The sequence below is a fragment of the Onychostruthus taczanowskii genome, unplaced genomic scaffold (assembly GCF_017590055.1).
Source record: "Onychostruthus taczanowskii isolate IOZ18803 unplaced genomic scaffold, ASM1759005v1 scaffold8, whole genome shotgun sequence".
Classification (NCBI taxonomy): Eukaryota; Metazoa; Chordata; class Aves; order Passeriformes; family Passeridae; genus Onychostruthus; species Onychostruthus taczanowskii.
In genome coordinates, this window is record NW_024505892.1 from 5,611,026 (window position 1) to 5,633,906 (window position 22,881).

Here is a 22,881-nt window from a genome sequence, read left to right on the forward strand (position 1 = left end):
TCAGTCAATTATGTGCAGACATATTTCAAAGTAATGGCTGCACTATCTTCTGATTCTGACAGGAGCAGAGAGAAGCTTGGAAAGCAGGGTGGCTCAGCCTCTGGCCTCCTGAAGCCAGGGGTTTTACCTCCAGCCCAGCAGGAATGGCAGCAAGCAGGGGCAGGGAGCAATCTGGAACTGATCAGAAGGAAAAAAGGCAGTGCCACCGATTTGGTCAAGAGGTCAAATCTTCTCTGCTTGTACTTTTCTTGTGTTGTTTAGTTAGACCTGCTATGTCAGCTGGAGTGTTTATCTAAATGAAAGCTGTAATGCTTTCTGTCATGCTACTCTTCATTGTCTGAAGCTCCCACTAAAATCACAATGTATTTCTGGAGAAAGTAAGAGGTTTAATAAAAACAAAAGGGCTTGTCTTACCCCTGAGTCACAATATGGGTATCAAAGAGGTAGAATAGTGGTGCAAGAGACCAGAGCAAGCCCTTTTCCAGCAGCAGTAACAGCAAAGATACTGAAAGGTTTCTTGAAACTGGCATCAAAGAGTTCCCTACATGTGCCCCAGCATTACTGAGAGGGGACTGAGTAACACCAGGTTTCGAGATGATGGAAAATTTTCTTTTGGCTCTTTGGGCTTGTTGACTGTGGGAATGAGAGCCTCCTGAGCAGGTACTAAAAGACTGCCACAGTACTTTCCGACATGACCTTGTAACAAAATTTGGGCCTCACCTTACCTGTAGATGAAACTGCTGCTGTGGAAGAGCCCAGCCATAATCCAAGAAGGGAATATCGATGACATTTTTCTTTCTTCACTGGGCAACAGCTACAGATTCCAGCATGGTGTGAGGCCGGGATGTTTTTTGGTTTCCAGAAGGTGATGAATCCAAAGTGCAAGGCAAAATGTGTAACATTCTTGCTGCTTGAAAGCGGCCAGGGCAGAGATGTTAATTTGAACAATTTGTCACAGATGTTAGAGATTGCTAAACTAGGGACTTGGCTATGAAGTCTATTTTTCAGTTCACAGAAATTAGTTATCTTGGCTAGCACTAATCAGCCTACTTCTCCTCTCCTCAGGAAAAATGCATAACAGGGGTGTAGCCTTGAACGTGGGGAAACCAAACTGAAAATTACAACCATTTTCAGCTCTGTCAGAGATTTCTGTTCTGAATTTGAACAGAGCATTTGGATGTGTGTCAGAATGACAGGATGGTAAATATCTCTGCCTTCCAACCCAAGGCTGGTCATGAGATCAGTGACAAAAACATTTTGGGCCCAACACACTTTGCTCAAACATGGGTTTCCCCCTAGCTGCACTAGGGAAATTCCCATTTCAAGGCAGCTAAACCCCTTGCAACCATGGCTGACAGCCCTGGGAGTACTCAGCCAGGCTGGAGCCTCCTCTGCAAGGCTAGAGGTGCCTTCTTCTGCTCAAGGGGCTATTGGGATGTTCCTAGGCTGCTGTTAAACTAATCACGCCCCATGGTCTTTCACATGGAAAGTGACAAGTTCTACAGCAGCACGGGAACATCCTGGCAGCAGCACGATGGGCTGCTCTGCTTGGACCATGTAATCTGTCCCTCCTGTGCTCTTCCCCAGATTCTTACATGGAAGCAGCAATGACAGTAGGGACAGTGACAGATCCTGCTTGGCTCGCTCTCACTCTGAGAGCAGACAAACCTTGTCTACTTTTATTCCACCCTTTTGCCATAGCAGGTCATGGAACACAGATGTGGAATGGAAATTTTCATCCTAAAACTATAAGGGCTATTGCCTTGCATAAGAGAGCTCTGTTACTGCCTTTGCCTTCAGTACAGACATTCTCCACAGCAGGGGAGCATCCTCCTGTGCTGATGTGCTGGTGTGTGTTTAACTCTGTCCCCCTGGCATTCTTGCTGTGAGCAAGAGAGATGGTGTGTAGCAGAGACTGTGGCTCAAAGGAGAAGAGGTTTTCTGATCCAGTGTTTCTGTGTCTGCCTTTGTGTGTTATCACACAGAGATTGGGTTACAGCAGTGTAAAGGAGGCTGTGAGAACATCTCTATCCACTGGCCACAGAAAGGGAGAGGCCCCTCTAACCAGAGCTACAGAAGTGATACAGATCAGCAAAGGAACCCTCTGCCTTTACAAGCCCAGACAGGCTCTGCAGCAGCTGTTATAGACGCCATGTCATGCCATCCATTAGTCCTGGCCTTCTGGGAGCCGGGGCTGCTCTGCTGGAAAACAATTCTGAGAAGGACCTGTGGGTCCTGGGGGACAACAAGCATCTGTGAGTCACCAATAAGCCCTTGAGGCCAAGAAGACTGGTGATATCCTGGCACTAAAAGAGCATTCCCAGCAGGTCGAGGGATGTGATCCTGCCCCTCTACTCAGAACAGTTTGCCCAGAGAGGTTGTGGAGTCTCCCTCACTGGAGATATTCAAGAACTATCTTGTTACAATCCTGTGCCATGAGCTCTAGCATGAGTGTGCTTTGAGCAGGGATGTTGGACCAGGTGACCCACGGTGGTCCCTTTCAACCTGCCCCATTCTGTGATTCTGTGATTGCAGGCTAAATACATTAATTGCTTTTACATTTGTACTCAGTGTACCCAGAGACCATAAAAGACAGACTGGTGGCTAGTCTGGAAAAGGAGTGTATTTCAAACTCATAGGACCACTTCAGAAGAGTGTAAACACCCTAAATTCCATTATGGTCACAACCATATGGATTCTGGATTCTGGATTCTACAATGGCCATGTAGCCAAAACAGAATGTGAGCCTGGGGGCTGTAGGTTCAGCAGCACACTGTCCACTAGTGCTGAAAGTAGAGAAAGACTGTATCTGATCCAGCCCTGGTGGTGCCTTGTGCTGGGTAAGTAGTCCCAGAACATGGTAAGTGTTTAGGGTTAGACTGAAGAATACTGCAAGAGTTTTGGTATCTGGTAGCTCTACAATCAAAAAACTATTAATGCACAAGGTTTTACATGGCAGTCCTAAAAAAAAGAAAAATCAAACTAACAAAAAGAAACAGTACTATAAAAACACAAACCACTTAGAAAGACACTGTTATTTTTTTTCACTTCCCCTGTGATGAAAGGTCTGTCAGTTTGCAACCTGGCATAATTTGCCTCTTGGCAGCACTTACCCCTCTCAGTTAGCTGCTCTGAATTCCTCCTACTTCTTCAATGTATGTGCTCTCCATTGGCTTTGTCATGGAGTCTTCGCCATCTGTATCACATCAGCAGCACTACAACCTTACAAACGAGAGAAAAGGCCTTTCTCCCAGCTTATAACTTCCTTACCCATTTCTAGGATTGCTCTTTTAAGACTTGTTTAGGAAGACAAGAAAGTAAAAGGGAAAAAAAAAGAAGACGTGAGGGGGGGGAGATAAGATGGAGAGAAGAGCAAAAGGGAAACAAGTCCTTAAAGTATACCCCATGAAACATATCTTCTGAGATCTGCTTATCTGTACATGTTACCAAGGGAAATTTCTCTCAGTGAACTTTGATGTATTGAAAAGAGGGAAAAAAAGAAAAGAGGAAAAGGAACAGAAAAAAAAACCCTGTGGCGTAATCCTCATGAGAAGACCATGTCCAAGAGTGACATTCTTGAGGATAATCTTCCCATATGTCCTCTCTAACAAGCACGGTAAGAAATAATTGCAACCATTCCTGCTCAAGTTGCATATGCTGGCAAAAATTATTTCACCAAAAGAGCATTCTTTTGTACAACTCCCTGAGCGCCTGCACGAGGCTTCAAGGCTCTTTCTCTCTCTCCCTCCCCAACGTTCTTGTTCTCGAGTGTGTGGCATTCAAGTACAGTGTGGGTTGAGCTTTTGGGTATAGTGAGTAAAGGTGACTCTCACTGTTACTGTAAATTAACCTGTCAACACCAGCCTAAGAGCCGTGGCCAATAAAAATAATGGGCTTGTGAGTGAAGAGCTGTTGACACAGCATTTCAGAAAGACAAGTTCAGCACTTGGGGCTGCAAGGGCACCAAACGTTTTTGTTTTGGTTTTCGGTTTTTGTTTAATTCTTTTACCCCAAGTTTGCTTGGAAAATACAGAAAAGTGTTCAGCATCATTTCCAGACTGCTAGTGTAAAGGGACGGTGTGGATATCCTGAGGACTTTCAGCCCTGAAGCCCACCTGAGTTTGTGCACTTGCCTTGAATATCTATATTGCATGAGAAAATCAGTAGCCAGAGGGTTAAATGTGTTACTAAATAATTTTCCTCCATTATGCTCCTTAAAGTAGGCTGACAACAGAAAATTGAGTCCTCAGTTTTCTCGGCCTTTGCAAAATCATCACATACATTCACACCATCTACTTTGGGAGAGGCACTAGTGTCTCCATATGGAAAGCACTGACATCTTTCTTTTCTCTTAAAACTACCTTTGCTGCAGATCAGAAATACAGGTAGACTTGAAAGTGGCAGAGCATAAGCACTTCTTTGCTCAGAGTGGTTTTTAAGTAGCCATTGGTCTTCAAAGCTGTTTAAGTTCCAGCAAGTTGAGTTACAAGTACTGTGATTTTGTAAGTATTGTTTCCAGCACTCAGGAACAATTCATGCTGTGCTCCTTACCATTTTCAACTACACCAGTACATGCAGAGCTTGTCCCACCAGCCTGATCAGGGCAGTCCCTTAACCAAAGGGAGCAAGTACAAAGGAGCCTGTGAGCAAGCTGTGTGGTGGAGTGTGGGAGGGAGAGGAATAATCCCCTGTGCCCTGGTGGTTGGAACAGAAATTGCCTGTGGAGAGACTTCTCATTCAGTCATTCTTACTGTTCTGGTGTTCCTCTGAGTCTTCCTGACACATGGCTGCAGGTCACAGCACTGATGCCCAGGTGCTTTAATCTCAGTCTCTGGCTCAGCTAGAGGCTAAGTGAAACGCTGGGTGAGACAAGAGAGGAATGAAACCACCCAGTATCTGTGCTATTGTGTGTCCTAGCTGCGGGTCCCCAGGCCAGGAGTGACTCTTTCCCTGTGTTTATGCAGTGCCTTCCACAGGGACAGCAAAGTCTCTGAGGGCTGCATGGGAATCCAAAACAACACCCAGAGAGATGCCCCACACACAACTTACATTTTTTATCTTTTAATAATGACTGTTATGGAGCTTAGCATTATCACACTGGGCTGCCATCCTCTCTGGACAATTGCTAGCTGTGAGGCAGAGCTCTCCTGCTTCTTGTTGTTTGCTTTGGTTTCCTTTGGTTTCCTCCACAGGAGTTTGGCAGACTCACCATCACAGGCAGAAGCACAGCTTTTTCCATAGGCCAGAAACATCCTCCACAACTCATTAAGGTTTTACAACTGTTTTACTGCAAAAGAGTTGCCCAGCACTCACGCAGAGCTCTACTCCAGTGAGGTACCATCTGTTGCAGACAGAAATGCAATAACATGATTTTCATCTCAAAGAACCTGCTAGCTCGCCCTTCATACACCCTTGCCTCTGCTAACCTGTAGTACAGCTTTCTTGGAAATTATTTTAAATTCAGTGTTTGACTCAGAGCCATTTTGACTTTTTTTCACCCAGAATTATTTGATTTTTAAGTACTTTAACATAAAGAAATTAGGAAATGTAAGGCTGGATTTACTTTAAAAATCTTGAGAACTTGTTCCCTGAGCCTATATCCCTAATCAGCAAAGTTTGCTTGTTGCAGTATTTACCAAGGAGAAAAAAATTCAACACTCCTCCTTGTGACTCTACTGCAGAGAGCAACATGCTTGAATTTGGGCAGTTTAGCTCTTAGGAACTTGTCTCAACACTCAGAAAAGGTGAACTGGAGTGCAGCTCACCCAGTATTCCTAACTGAAGCTTCATACCAAATTATAGAAAGTAATTAATTACCCACTCAGACAAGTGCTGTAAACACCAAAAGGGAGGGATGTGCAGCCTTCTCCCTCTTCTCTGCGTTGTGAAAGTTGCTAAGTTGCCCCAAGGATGAAGCCCTACAAAATTCAATGTTTCCTTCTGAAAATGTAGAAATGAACCAGTTGGGCATTTCCAGAACTAACTTTGTTAGTTTTTGCTTCAGCCAAAAGTAGCTGTCCTGCTTGACCCAGTGTCACAAGCCTGAACTTTCAGGAGAATGCTTGATTTATTGGGGAAAAGAGAACAATTGCAAAGTCCTGGTCTGTGGCAGTTCCCTCTGAGCCAGGTCGGACAGCTGGGGAGCAGAGCCCATGCTCTGGGCATGGCGGGCAGCCTCTGACCGGCTGCAGGAGGTTAGCTACTTGTGTGGCAACATGTGGCATTTCTTTTTAATAAAAAAAGAAATCACCAAAGCAAAAACAGATGATAGAGAGTAGCCGTTGCTGAGATACTACAAATAAGTAAACAATCCTTGGGCTTTGTGCTGTTGTTATTTTTCTTTAATGAGGACTGTGGGTGGGAGGCCCTGGCGCCTCTTCAGGGCACCCAGCTTAGAAAAAGAGCTCTCTCCTACCCCGATCAGCTTGACAATGCAACAGGAGTGGTACCTCCTGAGCAGCTCAGCCCACAGCTGGGGAGTAGTCTTTCACTTTGAAGGTCTCTGTTGCTGACATCAGAGTAAAATATGAAAACTCTGTCTCTTCCCCTTCATCAAATTGTGCAGTTCTGCTCCCACAAGAAGAAGCTGTTGTCAGGAACTTGGCAGGCTTCCCAAAGCTCAGCGGTTGAGTGACAAGGAACAGAGAAGGGCACTGTACCAGGGCTAGTTATGATTTTTTAGCTTATTATTAGGTATTAAAAACCATAGAGAAGATGTCCTCAGAGGTGCAAATCATCACAATTGTAAGCTGATGGCAGAGTGCATAAAATCTCATTTTGAGGACAAACCAAACTGTACCACATCAGTCAAAAACCTCTTAGGCACACTTGCAAAATATTTTTCTGCACTCTGCAAATACTATGTTTGTCCACTATGTGACATATTAATAAAAATATAAAGGTACCAGTGGGAATGAAGTACAGAAGTTATCCCTGGAAACATGTTCAGCCTTCAACTTCTATATTCAAGTATTCTCCTACTTCAAGAAAACTCATTCTAATTTTTTTCAGCCAAATGCAATTGCACTTACACATGGGTTTAACAATTCTTCTCTCTCTGGACCTCTATGTCTACTTTTTTGCCACAAAACTGGCCCTGTTACTGGAAAAGAAAAATGGGATGGTTATTTGAGATTCCAGCTGGACACCGGATGGATTGTTCTTCTCCATGATACAAGCCCAGCCTCATGGGAGCCCACAAAAAAAATAGGGCAGCATTTCTTTTTCATTCCTCCTGTACACTGGGGCACTGCTACTTCTTGTGAGTCTTTTTGCATGTATTGTCCTGATGTCCTATGGATTTTTTTAAAACTATCAATAATACTGCTTACCCTCCTGTGGTGAGAGGACAGAGAATTTTGTGCCCCCTTCAGAAGAGGAACTGTGCTGTGTAAGAGCTGCTTTCCTTGTTGAGCACGAGTTTGAATGTGAAGGTTTGTACTGCTCCTTTGGCATCCTGCATTACTCACATGGATTGCTTCCTCTTCCTGATTTCTCAATAAAACCTGTTGCTGCCACTTAGTCCTTTCCTAACAAGTAAATGTACAAAAAGTACGAGCTGCAAACATTAATGAATAATGAATGTACCTTTATGTACTAGGGAAAAGCAAGAACAATGTGGGCTGACCAGACCAGTCGGCTGCTCCCAGTCAGCTGCTGCCAAACCAGGGGCAAGGGGAGAAAACTGAAGTGCCCACCAAATGCGTCACTCCAGGTGCCAGCTCAAAGGGCATATGGTTTCCCACAGAATTCTATTTCAAAGCCAGTGTCCTGAGAGGAGTAAAGTTTCTTCTTTGGAAAACTCTGTCTCCAGCGGATTCTCAAGTGTCTACTAGAGCTGTGCTCCCCCAGCAGTGTTTCTCTCAGCTGGTGTTATGCAACAGGCCTGTGTGATTCCATGAAGCTTGCAGGAGTGTCATTAACACCTTGTGATTCCTACCAACTTTAGCTGGCCAATTGCCAGCTGGTTTGAAAATTATCAAGGGGTGTGAATATGAACAAACACATGCATGCCACATTGAGGGGTATGGTGGGAGCCTTATTCCCTAGAAAACTCAGCTAGTAAATAAAGCAAAATCACAAGGAATGTTGTTGGCAGTAGTGTCAGCTGCCCCCATACCTGTCATGGTGCTAAGGTCTTAATGCTCCCAACCAGCCTCTTTTAGGACTACCCCTACCCTGCACACAGCCCAGGACCCTGTTTCAGCTCAGCCTGGGGGGTCAGTCCCTGCCCCAGTGGTGCCACAGCAATGCTGGCTTCCAGCCCCATCTTCTGAAAGCTCTAGACCTATGCCATAAACAGCCTGTCCTGGTCCTGGATGTGCACAGCAGCTTGTCTCCAGTCCTGTCTCTGGGTCTGGATGGATTTTGGAGCCATGCATTAGGCTAGTTCCATCTCCTCTTTCTTCTGACAGAAGTGCCTGGATGGTCCCTGGCCCTGTTTTGTCACTTGCCATATCAGTGTCTGTTGATAGGTGCTGTCACAGCCTCCAGACCTGCCCACTCTGATCAGACACTGGGACAGCACCCAGTGGTGAGGACATGACCCACGCTGGGGTCCCCTTCACCCCTCAGCTCATCCATCTTTAGGAGCCAACTCTCTGCACACCGATGCTACCCACCAAAGAAAAGGGCACAGGGTGGAGCTCTGAAAGCTATTGAAAGACTCACATTAATTAGGCACTATAAAACACGCCTAAGAGATAGAACTCAAGACACTGAGGTGTACAGGAGTCTCATCAAGACCATCAAGATGATAAAATTACAGTACATGTTTTTATACAGGAGACAGGGAAACCTGACCATCTCAAGCCAGGAGAAAGGGCTCCACCCACTCTGTCAAAGGAGACTTCTACAGAGCCAGACATGGCATCCTTACATGTCTAATGTGGAATATTTAGCCAATTAAAGGTAGATCTGTAATATCACCTCTTGGAAGTGTAAAACTTTATGAAGTACATATATACAACCACTCAGTAGTTAATTTGGGACTTACAGATTTGAGACTAATATCACAAGCTTTGGGTGGAGGAGATAGAGGGCAAAAATGAACAATGATATCTCTGCTTGCAATGAATTTGCCACTTCATATGTTTGAAAAGTACAAATACTTGATATGACCTTATGCAACAAGCTGATATTCCTTGGAGCATCTTCCCTGGTGAGGAACTACTGAAATTGATTTATGTGGTGGGTTGGAGCCTTTAACACTAAGATCTCCTATGCAAAAGGCTAAATAGTTTACAAACAAAGTCACAACTCTATTTATACAAGTATTATCAAATTAATTCATAAACAATGAAGTTTTTTAGCAGAAAACTTTTAAATAAGAACTACAGCATTGTGGCATGTGTTAGCAAAATAATTACAATATTAAATAACTCCTACAAGGCTTAAGGTCATGTAATAATCACTGGAAGCTTGTTCAGCTTCTCTGAAATGGAGGCATTGCAGGTATGTTCCTCCTGCTGCAAGCAAGATCACAAACCCTGGAGTATTCCCAAGAGCGTGTTTATGGCTAACTGCCTATATGATGCTTTAGCTTGGCTATTTGGAGCCATGAGGAAAAACAAGAAAAGCTGAAGTCTGCAGCTGACAGCAAAGAAAATGAAAGGAAAAAAATCACAGAACTGGTCTCAAAAGAATTGAGGATATGGAAGGCAAAAGGTTGCAAAGGATGTCACGAGGAGGTGTCAAGTGTCAGTGAGGGAGTATTTGGTAACTCAGCCCTGTTATGAAAATTATGCAGAGGAACAAGTTGGAGCTCCAGTAGCAGTGTGCTTGGAACTACAGTAGGTACATCAGCTAAGGCTGCTGCTACCCTGAGAAACCAGAGCAAGATTTTTCACAAGGGTAACAAACATGTAACTTTGTACAGTCAGAAGCCAAAACATGTTGGGATCCTGCAGTGTGCTCATTCTCCAGTAAAGTGACAAACATCATATTCTACTTTGTTAAGACAAAATCAGTGAGTTAGTGTTTGGTTTGCTTAATCATTGTACAAACATTTGCCTGAATGTCCTCAGCAGTGCTATTGTCATATTTTACTGTCTGTTCTTTGACGTTTTACAAGCACATCCTTCAACAGCCCCTCAGTTTTGTCCTCTGTGTCAAAACCCTCTGTAAGACCTATCAAGATCACCTGTGGTCTAAGCTCGAGGGCAGCAGCTTCTCATGGCACCTTCTTTCCTGGGGACAATGGAGCTGTCAAGATCCACAAGTTCAAGCCTTGTGCCTGTCTGGCAGCGCTCTGCAACATCCAGGCTTCAGCTGCAGCACGTGGTTGTCAGCAACTGCAGAATGGCTCAAACATCAACATTCACACCTTTTGAGAAGAAAATGTAGAAATATGGTCAACCATTAATCCTCCAGCTATTCAGAGCTCAGAAATAAAAACCTAAGAGAAAATTTCTCTAAAAAAGCAGAGAAGGAGAAAGATGCTGAAATCTCCTTCTGTTCTTGGGGGATTTTTTTTACAAGTTGATGAACTCTTCAAAACTTGAGATGAATAGCACAGTAAAAGAAGCCAGGAAATGACTGTCAGGTTATTTTCACAAAAACACAACCAGATCCTGCCTTTCTTTTTTGAAAAATAATTTCTGCCGTCATTAGCTATAGATGATGAAGAAAATCTGTTCCTCTGCAAACCTGTGAAAAAAGGTTAGAAACAGTGTCATATTCCTTACTTGACATAATAGACTAAATAATAAAAGTCAATTCAAGCATGCAGCTTGCACTTAGAAACATTTTTATCCAACCAGCCAGGTATCTCAGAATATATATCTAGATGGAACTAGTCCTTGATTCAACTTTTCTTTTAGTGATCTCAAGCTGTGAAAGTTCAACTATCTCCTTCATGCAGCAGGACTATCACAGAGACCCAACATTGTAATGAACAACTGAAACCAGTGCCTAATGTGTGAGCACTGCTCTCTTTCCTCCAGGTGTAGTGTTAAATGACTAGTTCAAAGTACCTCTGGTTTATGTTGCAAAAGCATTGTACCATTGCTCAGCCCAAATTTGTGCTTTATTGTAAATGGGGTTTTTTCTCTTTTTCCAGCCAGAGCAAACTAGTGATGTCTTAAACCAGCTCTCTGTCCTGTAGAGTGTGGTGTGTCCTTTCAAGCCAGCATGTCAGGAACATTAAATTAATTTGTGAAACCTTCCACTCCAGTTCTTCTTCAGTTGTTTTTTATGTGTGTGCTTGACTATTGTCTGTGTAACATACAAGAGCCATACCTTCCAGTACTGCTTTGAGCAACCCATAGCCTTGAAACTGGAACTCTATAGGTACAACTGCAGTTCCCAGTTCAGGTCTAAGACTTAGTGCTAAGGAAGGAGGGAATACCCATTGCTTTCAAAAAACCCAGAGCAGCCAAACATGAATGCTTCAGCTTTCATGCTTTGCAGGCTTAAAGACCTCAGATCAGGACAGCATCTATGGATGTGTTTAATTAGAAACACATGCTAAAAACATGGACATCAATTACACTAACTTCATTGCAACTTAATTGAAAATGTGCTTAAATATTTCCTGTTTGAGGCCTAAAAGAACAAGAACACAGCTTTTCAAAATACAGGACATTTCATTGTGTGGAATTTTAAAGGACTTTATAGGCTGCATATGCTGGCAGTATTTACTCTGAAAAGCAGCTGCTTCTGAGGTGGAACATTTTGTGTGCTATGAGAACAAACAGCAACGCTGTAACAGCCACAGACAATGATTATATCATGCCCAAATAAAACCAGTGCAACAAAACAGACAACCAGAGCATAATTTCTCAGTTTGAAATTTGGAGGAGAAACTAAGTGTTACAAAAAGCTGCACTGAAGCTCTGTCAATGAGCATGGAAATCTGGAACCCTGAGCTTCATGCCGGGACACTGGCATTCCTTACTTCTAGGGAAGAAGGACCTCTTCCTTAATTAACTGCCAGGAGAGTGTTATTCCTTGTGGAGCATTTAGTCTTCCTGCAAGGTGTCCCATGCCAAAAGCCACGCTTAGCTTCCAAAAATGTCACAGCCTGGCTATCTTGGACATAGGGAAAAGGCTGCCTAGCAGCCAGAAAATGTCATAAAAACTTTTGTCACTGTTATTTACTCCTGTTGTTGCCCTCCTCTTAGCACACTTAATCCTTTGCACTTATTTTTAAAAGCCATCACTTCTTGACCAGTGCTTTAAAATTGATAGCACGATATGTCTCACAGCTATGTGCTTAACCTCACACATAGCATCTGTCTCCTTTGCTTTCAGCAGCACACGCAGCAGCTGCACAGACACACAGCCCGATGCACTTGAGAGGTTCCTGGGAATGCAAGGGGCACCAACAGAACGAAGGACACGCGCTGCCTTGGTGCACACACAAGCTCCAGTACTTGAGCTTTTGCAGTATGGTAAAACCTCCAGATACAGCCCCATTAGCCAGAGAAGTATTTTTGGCAGTAGAACTTTCCTACACATCTAGGATATAATGTTGTCAGTTGCCTTTATACTGCTTATATACATAAGCAGTAGATCCTGTATCGGACCATTCACGTTATTTCTTTAAATTCACTTTGTTAACTGTCACCATATTGCAGCAAAAAAATTACTTATCTGAGATCTTTGGCTCAAAACAACCTGCTTGCATGATCAGAACACAAATTTGTTCTGGAACATATATGCCAAGCAGTGTCAGTCTAGAAATATGGGAAAAAATCTGTTCACACCATTTAATGTTAAGAAGAACCCCATTTCTTTTCAGTTTTGTCTCTGTTGTTTTTCTTCTTCTATTGCTTGATGTCCTCTTTGATGAGTGATATAAAAGACTTTTTAAAAGGATATTGGCAGCAGATTAGTCTATGATGTGAATTAATCCCACTCTGTTGCTCTTAAAACATTCTTCATGTCAGAATTTACGAGGCAGCTATGCAATAATCATATAAAAGATTATTACATTGCTGAAATTACAATTCTACAGCATACACACACCAACAGACATAAAAGACAACAAAAATACGTACTTCAGTTACATTACTAAGAAGACAGAAGACTACATTTGTAATAAGAAGACAGGAAAAGAGCTGGACCACCATGTTGTGTGGCAGGAAGTACACCACCTGACCACACAAAGGCAAAATACTGAACCTTTGCATCAGCCTTCAATTCAAATATTGGGTGCAGTCAGGCAAATAACAAAACCCACATCAGAACTCAGCTCTCAGGCTAAGAGCACAGCCTGACACTGGGTAGAGACTATTTAGAAAAGTTAGCTGCTTAATTTTGTTGTTTTCCAAATCAGCTTCCTAATTAATTTTATCCTCTGATATTTAAAGAATTGAATGAAACTAACCTTGAACATTCACAGGACTCAGATGGGCAAACACAGAATGGACATTCATGCCACCCAGTGAGGATCATCTGAAAGTCACACGTCATTAACAGCCTACATTGCACAGTCATTGGAGACAAGCATCTTCTCCGGAATGCAATTTCCTCATCTTAAAATGATTCCTAAAATGAGTCAATTGAGGCACCCATCTCTCCCATAATTACAGAGGAATCCTTGACAACTATTTTAAACTGGACATTTTTAAATTGGACAGCATCCAGTGCTCCAGTATCTCACATCACATAACCTAAATTGCCTTTATACCTTCAGGAAATGGAAAAGTTATGGGATTGTAGACAAATAATGTTATCTTCATTGTAGGAAAATAACTAGAATGAAAAACCAAATAAACTATTTGTGATTCACTGCTGGGTAATGAGGAAAGGCACACAGTCAATTTGGATTTCAAACCTTTGCAGAGAGTACTGTGGCTGCTGGGTGCAGGCTGCTGTGGGACAGGTTTTCTCAGCCCATCATGGTATTTCACTTTGCATCTATAGTAAGAGACTAAGAACTATATATTTTCCAAGTGCTCTGACTAAGGGCAATGTGTGAATGGGTATGAGTGGCAGGTGGATTGCAGGCAGCCCTTTTGGTACCCAGGGACTCCCGGGTGTCTGCTTGAGCAGTCTCCTCTGTCCCCAGTGCCACACATCAGAGGTTAGGGAAAGAGGGAGCAGCGACCAGCTGGAGGGAGGACAGTGCTGGTGGTGATGCTGTAACACCTCCTCTCAAGCAGCCAGCTCTATTTTACCCCTCCCTGGTTTTTGGCTACAGAAACTGGTCTTGCTCTTTGGTTGTGTGAGAAAGAGCTCAGGCACAGCAGTGGATGGGGCAAAGACCCTGAGAGCTGAAACAGAGGGAGTAAAAGGAGTGATGCTTCTGCCAGGGAAGAGTATGAGTGGTGTCACAGGAAAAAATATTTTATACAGCAACCATAGTGTCTCTTATTCAGCCCTTTCTTGAGCAGCAGCTCCATTAAATGCCCATTAAATGATTGTTTACTTCATCCTAATGTTTTGCTACGGTACCTATGAAAGCCTCCTAACACTGTCATAGCTGGGTTAAAATTGCTTTGATAGTAGAAAAAATTAGTGGCTGGCTTTGTTTGACACTCTGATAGCAGATAGTAGATAAAATTAGTGGCTGGCTTTGTTTGACACTCTTTTTTCCAGCACTGACTTTTGAACTGAAATCACTTTTCTGTTTCTTTTGCCTGTGCTTTCCAGATTCTTTTATTTTCAGTCATATTTTGGCCAGGCATGCTGCTGTGCAGTTGCAGAGGAAAACACTCCAAGTACATCAGAAACAACCTGCTTCCAGCATGTTGTGTGTTTTAATTTAATATTTTAGATTTTGTGTAAACCACATAATTTTCCCACAAGGTGAAACAGATGTAATAAATTTTCAGCACTTGCCTTTATGAAGGGATTTCCATCTCTTAAATTTTGTGCAGTGTCAGGTTAAATATTCGCTAGAGAAAATAGGGCATAGATTATATCTCAATCTATGAAAGGCACATGCTGACCTATATATATACACCTCCAGCATTCATTTTGAATATATAACACCTTGAACTTCAAAGAAAATATTATTGCAACAAAGACAAGAATGTACAGGGTAGAGGGCAGTGAAATACAGCATTCACTTTTCCACATTTTATGTACAGAGCCATCAGTGTTTCCCCCACATGACTATAGTAAAAAGGAAGTTTTTGTACACTTATAGGTGGTGAAGAAGCATAGTTATATCTCATTATACTGAAGAATGGGATATATAACTTTTTCTGTTAGTTGGGTTTTCTTCTGCTAAAAACTGAGCTTTTTCTTTTCTTTCCCAGAAAGTGGTCAAGTTAAAAAATAAATAGATGAACAAATACAGACATATGAATAATTTTATATTAAAAAATCAATATAGTATATACACACATATTATATATACTTTATGTATGAAGTTCTACTTTAGTATCTTGCCATCAATGGAGAGGTACTCTGTACTTTTGTATTCCAACTAAATCCCTCCCAATATTCTCTCTTGTACTTTGATGGAGAAAGCCAGAGCTTATGGAGATAATGCATGTTTATATCCCACAAGCTGTGTTTCCTTCCCAATTGAACCTTTGGTAAAAGCTCATCTAAAACAGCCAGATCTTGTCAGTTCACTAGTTTCTCCCATTCTTGAAAGTACTGCAGAACATCCTGGGTTTAAAGGGGGAATAATAACACTTTTAAAATATTTTTTCACAGTTCCAATAGGGAGGTAGCAGTGTGATTGGATTGTTGGCAAAGGACTTCAGAAATAAAATGCTGTAAAGATAGCCCAAAAGTGGCAAGCAAAACCGACATAATGTGATTGGCACCAGGACTACAGGACTTTGCTCCAGTGAGACAAAAGATCCTTTAGAAGGGTATTTTAAGCCTCTAAGGTTGGTTTAACAGAGACAAAGTTTGCTGTGGCACAGAGAGCACCCTCCCTCCATGGAGGCAGCAGAAAGCAGTTGTCAGGTCCCATCCGAGCTGCTGGTAGGAATGCAAGGAGAGGAAAAAACCGGAATCAGTATATTTCCTGAAGTGCTCTCTCTTTCCACTTCTGGACTTCAGTTAGTTTGTGAAATTGCACCCCAAAAGAGACAATGATTTAGAAGGGCTGCACTAAGCCTGGTGTCGCCAGTCCCTGAGATAAGCCCTGGGAAGCTGTCTGGAGACCGTGCCACACTCAACAGCCTGGGAAGGGAAAGAGCTGCCTGAGCATCCCCCAGCTGCACTGCTACCAGCAGCTGGCCACCCTCAGGCTCCCATGAGCCCTTTAGATGTTGACACCCGTGGGGGTTTCTCCTGATAGATTGTAGGCTTGGACTAATTCGTAAATATGGGGAAATTCAGTGTTCCTCCCCTAGAACTATTCCCCACATCAATTCTCACATTCCAGTACACAAAGACTTAGAAACAAAGTCCTAAGAAGATGATGAGGAATACAATAATAAACTCAGGCCAAGGAAAAAACCAAAGAGACATCCTACTGAAATACAGCAAGTAAGGTAAAAAAAGTATCACTCTCATACCTTTCTTACCTTTCTAATGCCCTTGGTAAAGACTTCTCTAACTCCCTTTGCCCCTGAGCTGAATATTGTCCCACAGCCACACCAGGTTCACCACCTCTCACAGACCACGTCAAGGCAGGGCAGCAGCCCAGGTTTCTCTTGGCAAGTCTGTCTCTAGTCCTCGGAAGACCATCTTGATTAGACACCTTTGTGAGCATTGCCCCTTTACTCAGTGCTCCAGCTTCCCTGAGGGGTGCAAGAGGTGGGGAAAGTACCACTGCCCTGTGTGCTACATCCCACTGCAAGGTGGTTCTTACCATCACCCACCCACAGTTCAGTCCATGGCTACAGAGACCCCAGAAATGGGATCTCTGCAGCAACCTTCAGCTGAATGACTTTGAGCAGGAAATAAAGTCTTTGCTACAAGAATACACTTCTGTTAAATTCCAAGCACGTGTACAACTATGAACAGTTACCTCTCAAGTTTCTCTTCTGCCAATGAAGCTGTGCATGACAGTACTTTGCCCTTTTCATAAACAGAGGGAATAGACATCTTCTTCCACCCTAAAATCTCTGGCCATGGGGTTGTAGTTAGTTTACTGAAAGTAACATTATAGCAATCCCTAACACCACAATATAAAGATAGGTTCTGACATGTCAATCAAACCTGAAATTATCTTATGTTGTGCATCTTGCAAATCCTTTTGTTCCTGGCTTGACCATAAGCTGTACCAGTACAATGATCACAAGGATCACAAAGCCAGAGGTAAAACTTGTGGAGGGAACCCAGTGTTCATAAAAGCCAGCATTTTTGCTCAGCCCTTCACAATATTGCTTCATTAAGCAATATTTAACATGAAACAACATTTAAAAGCACTTGGTAGCTATTTTGTCATACTACAGAAAGGAGTGCTACTTTCATTTCCATCAACTCTCTATACTTCCAGAGAAAAAGAAAACTGTCCTTGTTTTCATTGATGAGAACTATGCAGCATCCCGAATTCAGTCACACTACGATGGAGCTCTGGTAAAGAAGAATGCAATGAGCCACATGCCACAGCTCTACAGACACACTTAAGCATCTCTAGAAGACACCCAGGTATTTCTCACCATGAGTAATATGTAAAAATCTACGTCAAAACAATGAGGAGATCCCGAAGCCAGGCAGCCATGCAGACCATCAGGAAACACTGTCATCAACTTCTTAATTCAAAACCTCACAGTGGTGAGACAGTTCCATAGGCCAGCTCCAGACAACAAGTCGTCACACTTGGTTCGTAAATCAGTGGAATAAGAAAAACATTAGCCTCCTCAGTATTCATGGCTTTTGCATTCTTTATTTTTTAATCCCAGAGTTTTGAAGACAGAAACTCTGTGGGACTATCCTCATTAAACAAAACCACCAGCAGGTCTCCCCATGTAGCCAAAAGAGTGGAGTTCAGAAGGAATTCCATCCTTAATTGCAGTTCTGCACATACTTATCTGTGAGACAAAGAAACAGATCTGCATTCCTCCAAAAATATGGGTATTTCAATGCATTGCTGCTCATGAACAAATGCAGCTATAACCTTATGCTTTTATACTTCTTCTTATCTGCTGTATCTTTTTTTTAGTTTCCTAAGCATTGAAAATAAAATCCTTTGGTCGCAATTTGTTGTCTTTATTGCAGCGAAATACTGTTTGAAATATGAGAGATCTGAAGTGCATCCAAACTTCTTTTGACATTGTTTTTCCAAGCATGGCCCAAACTTTGCCATGACTCAAGTGAACTTTAAGACATACTGGTGCTGAACAAAAAATAATTTGAAGCAAATATGAATACATGAGGTAAATATGAAATTAGATGGTGCAGGGATTGGTAAGAAAGATACAACCATAGCCAAAGTTTAGAGAAACTGACAGAGACCATCAGAGTTTTGCAGTGGAGAATAGTCATGTGGTTTTCAGTGGTGTCAGAGATGAAAGAAATTATTATGATTTTCAGCTGTTAGTAGTGGAAGCCATTTCACAAACTTATTTCAGCCCAGGAAAGGACACAAACATGTGCCAAATGATTCCATAGAAAGCTTCCCATGTAGTCTGTACCTCTCTATATGTGTCTACCAGAAGCACAACATGAGATTACCAGACAGATGGTGATTGCCTTTGCCACAGAATATCAAACTCCCTAAATGTACTGTGTGTGTTTGGCCCAGACAGCCAAAGATAATATTTTATTCTGAAGACTTTTCTGTCATAGATGGTAAAAAAAGCTGATGACCTCCAGCTTGGAGATGGGAATGGGAGGGGTAAGTCAAAGCAAAAAAAAGTTTGTATTAAACTTCAAAGTATTAAAACCAATATTTTCTAAATATGGGAGGAGAAAATGCTAAAGTTACATGTCAAATCAAGCCTTTGCATAAAAATACGATTCTTATTAATACACATTGTCAATGCTTTCTTCATCTTCATTAAATATGTTCTAATTTTCTTCCCTAAAGCTCAATAGCGCTATTACATACTGGTGTTTCCTTTGTCTTGATAGTCCCAAAATGACTCCATCTCTGCAGCAAGCCTCTCCCACTCTACATTATCCAGTGTTAGTAGCAATCCAAACAACTCCTAGACTTCAAATATTTCTGAAAAATTGGAAGAGCATTCATAGCTCCATTCTACAGTGGGAAGAACTGCGGCACGGAGATAAAATCATCTGTCCTTGGCAGGAAGCCACCTACAGAATACTTGCTTTTTGTTCATTTTTTACTTCTGCCTTTATAATCCAGATACTTCTTAGATATTTTTGCTTTCTTTTTCTTGCTAGTATTCTGTTTGATTTTCTTTTTTTTGATCTTCATGTCATTTATGGAGGTGCTTGTATTTTTAATTGCCTCTTCCTACAGGCTATTTCATAAGAGAAAACCTCCGCCTGGCTGCATAAAGTCTCTACTGGAACATCCAGTGGGACCAGGACTATGCTTTCCTTTACTTTTGTCCCACTTTTCTCTGACCCTTGGATCCATTTATCCCTAGCTCTTTCCATTTTGCGCTACACTTCTAACTCTCCCCCGCATTCCCCGCTGCCGCCTTCCTCTTTTCTTTCTGTCTCTCTCTCTCCTCTTTTCCCACCAGCTGGACATAAAGGGACCAGGATTTGAAATACCAAACAATAGCTTTTCAGATCTGGTATGTTTCCTAAGGACTTCACAGGACTGAAGTCTATGGGAGGGGGAGTAGCCTTTAAAAAAACAACTAGATGTTCCTAATCATTGCCAGGAGATGCACTAAGGGGAGCCTACAAGGACTCAGTCACAAAAAGGGAGTGGTATTTTCCTTGCCATGAGCCCAGTATTGCGCTAGCCAGCACTCTCTGAGTCACTGGGGGGAGCTTTGCTGGGAGAAGTCATGCAGGAAGTTCAATCCAAGAAATCAATCTCAGAACAGCCATTGCCCTATTTTGGAGAATATCAAGTGTCAACAGAGTTTTAGGAAGATTCTTCAAAGTAATATTCTCATTTTGTTGGAAAAGCATCAGCTATGCCAAAGCAGAACAGTCCTCCTTAACAGTATCTCTCTGGTGTCCCTCAGATGGTCATTGTGACCCAGAGTCATCTGCTCACTACTGATTGGTGGCACACGTTCAAAATGTCCACACATTCCTTTAAATAGTTCAACAAATATTTCCCTAATCTCCGTGCATTTTGGAGATACCAAGTTGGTAGTTTAAGTTCGATTTCAGTTCCTTCCACATCTTTCCCAGCTCACAGCTGTTGCTTTTATTTGTAACATCAGCATGGTTTATCCATTTCCACTAAAATTACATAACAACAATCAGTTAAACAGAAACATTCCCAGGTATCTCTCACATCCTGCAGCCTGCAGCAGTGACACAGTTGGAAGCTTGGGAAAATAATATTTTTCTCAGAATGCTCCTTTCGACAGAGATAGAAAATAAGAGGATTGTAGAAAATGTTGGGAGGGCTTTTAGCAAACTGGCACAAAAACTAAGAAACAAACGATGGGTGTTTTCTAGTCTCAGATGTCTATAATCGTTTTTAAATCAAGCATTAACTGTGGTGTATTTGCGTTGGAATAGATGTCCCACAGACACTTGAGACAGGTCCTTTGTTGCAAGAAATGCGGAAAATAAGAGCCAGTTTCCAAAAGACCTCTTTGATTTATATTTGTATATCTTGCATGGAAAATGGAATAATTTTGGACAGTCACCATTTGTCATTTAAAGTGTGATGTGCAAAGCAATTCACAGAAGAGTGACATAACATTGACCATGGGCCAGCTTGTCACCTATTACTTTACATAGGTATTCTTCCTCACCAGCCCTGCTAAAACATCACATTAGCTAATCTGTGTGATACAATGTGAAACAGCACAACAACCAAGGGCATCTTTTCATATGCCTCCCTAATCATGGTAAGCCTTTCTTTTTCTGAAATCTATGTGTAGGTTTTCATCATGTGGCATGCAACGTACAAAAATGAAGAGTGGGGAGATTGCATGCTGGGTCATACAAAGGGAAAAAACATGGAAAAAAATCTCAATATCAAATGCTGATGAACTCATTGCTTATCTGACTTTAATTCTAGATCTGGGGTTAAGGTTTCCTTAAGTCACCAGACCTGCTACAGCTTTGGGCAAAGCAGCTGTTTTCTGTGTGCTTCTGATGCTCCGCCCTTAAAATGAACTGAACAAACCTAAAGGATCACAAGATGAACTGACACTAATCACAGGTGAGAGACTACATAGCACCAGGCTATGCTATTTGACCAGTCCCCCAGTACCAGCTCCATGCCTGAGCAAGCCCACAATCCTCACTCTGACTGTGGGGGCAGCCAAAACAAGACTGAGAAGTGGAGCCGCCCTTCCTCCCTCATGCCCCAAGTCCCAAGGAGACGAAAGGCACATGCATTTGCAGAAGACAGCTCCAGCATTTTCCAACAGATGCCATGCTTAATGAACTAGCAGACCAGGACAGAAAAGGAAGAGAGATTACTCTGTACACAGGCATCCCTCTCTTCAATGGTCATTTAAAAGAAACCACAAAACCAGCCCTATAATCCCATTAAAAAAAAAAAAAAAAAAAAAAAAAAAAAAAAAAAAAAAAAACCTCAGAATCTTAAAAGAAGGACCAGCAAGCAACCAAGCTGATCTGACAAAATGTAGATGTACCTGATCATATGGTCATGGACAGAAAGGAGGGAGCCATTTGAAAACCTTCTGTTTAGGGAGTGTTATGTCCTTTTGAAATATCTCAAAGACAGCCTTGTGCAGGCTTCACAATTACTGAGGAAAAAAGAGGATTGGGAAAAAAAAAAAAAGAAAAAAAAAGAAATCAAGGAAATGGAAGGAGAACACGAAGAGCATTTTAAGATGTTGAAGGCAAACACCCACCACCACAGACAGTGGGCAAAAAGGGATCTAAAAATAGGCAGCATAAGACAGGACTCTCTGAAAGAGAGCGGGAAGGACACTGTGTTCTGGAAACTAGTGTGACCAACCACAAACAAATGTGCTAAGACTCTTGTACATTTTGTTGGCATTTTGCTTAAGGCTGGCACATAATCCATACCAGGAAAGGTATCACCAAGTAGTCAGTGCCCTTCTCTGGAGCATGCTTTGCCAGTTCAAACTCCTCAGAGATCAGAGGCAAATGGCTCATCAGCCTGTGACAGAAGAATGATAAAACAAAGACTTTCCTGGACTCTCCCTTATCACCAGAGGAATTCACAGAAGCATATTTTTATGTATTTATCTAACTCCAGGAAAGAAAAGTTTGGCTTTTTTTTTTCTACCTACTTACAGTAAGTTTATAGCCATTTGTTCTTATGCTTACATTGGTATTTGTTTCTTTCTAAATTAGCTTTACTTAGCTTATCTTCTCCTCTCCAGTGTTTACAGAGAGTAACACTAGGCCCCCCCCCCCCCCGCCCCAAGCTAATACACCAGCCTCTATTTTCTTATTGTATACAAGATCTTCTATTTTGTGATCATTCTCCTTTCACACTTCTGCATCTACTCTGGTCTAATCTAGTTTCTCTTGCAGTGGGGTAAACAGAGTGAGAATGAAAATTCAAATACTAGCTCACAAGCACCTTGCAAAATAATACCTCTCTACCTCCACTGGAGTTGCCAGACCTGATAAAACCTCTGAGCGTAAGCCTTTTTCTCTTCCAAATCACACATGTTTCTAATTTCTATTACCTCTTACAGAGATCCAGCTTATAACAGAGGTTTCAATGACCTCCTAAATGCAATGATTGTCTATTTGTACTATTAAATTCTATCTCATTTCTACTCAAGTCATCAACAAAGTAGTCTTCAGAGTCATCTTCATGCAATGGTCTGATCTTCATCTGTATTGACATGCTTCTCTTTTTATTTATCACCAGCAATTTTCATCAACTTATTCCTCTATTTTATTCCAAACTCATGAAACAAACATATTGAATGACAGCAGTGCCAAGACAGGGTCTCAAGA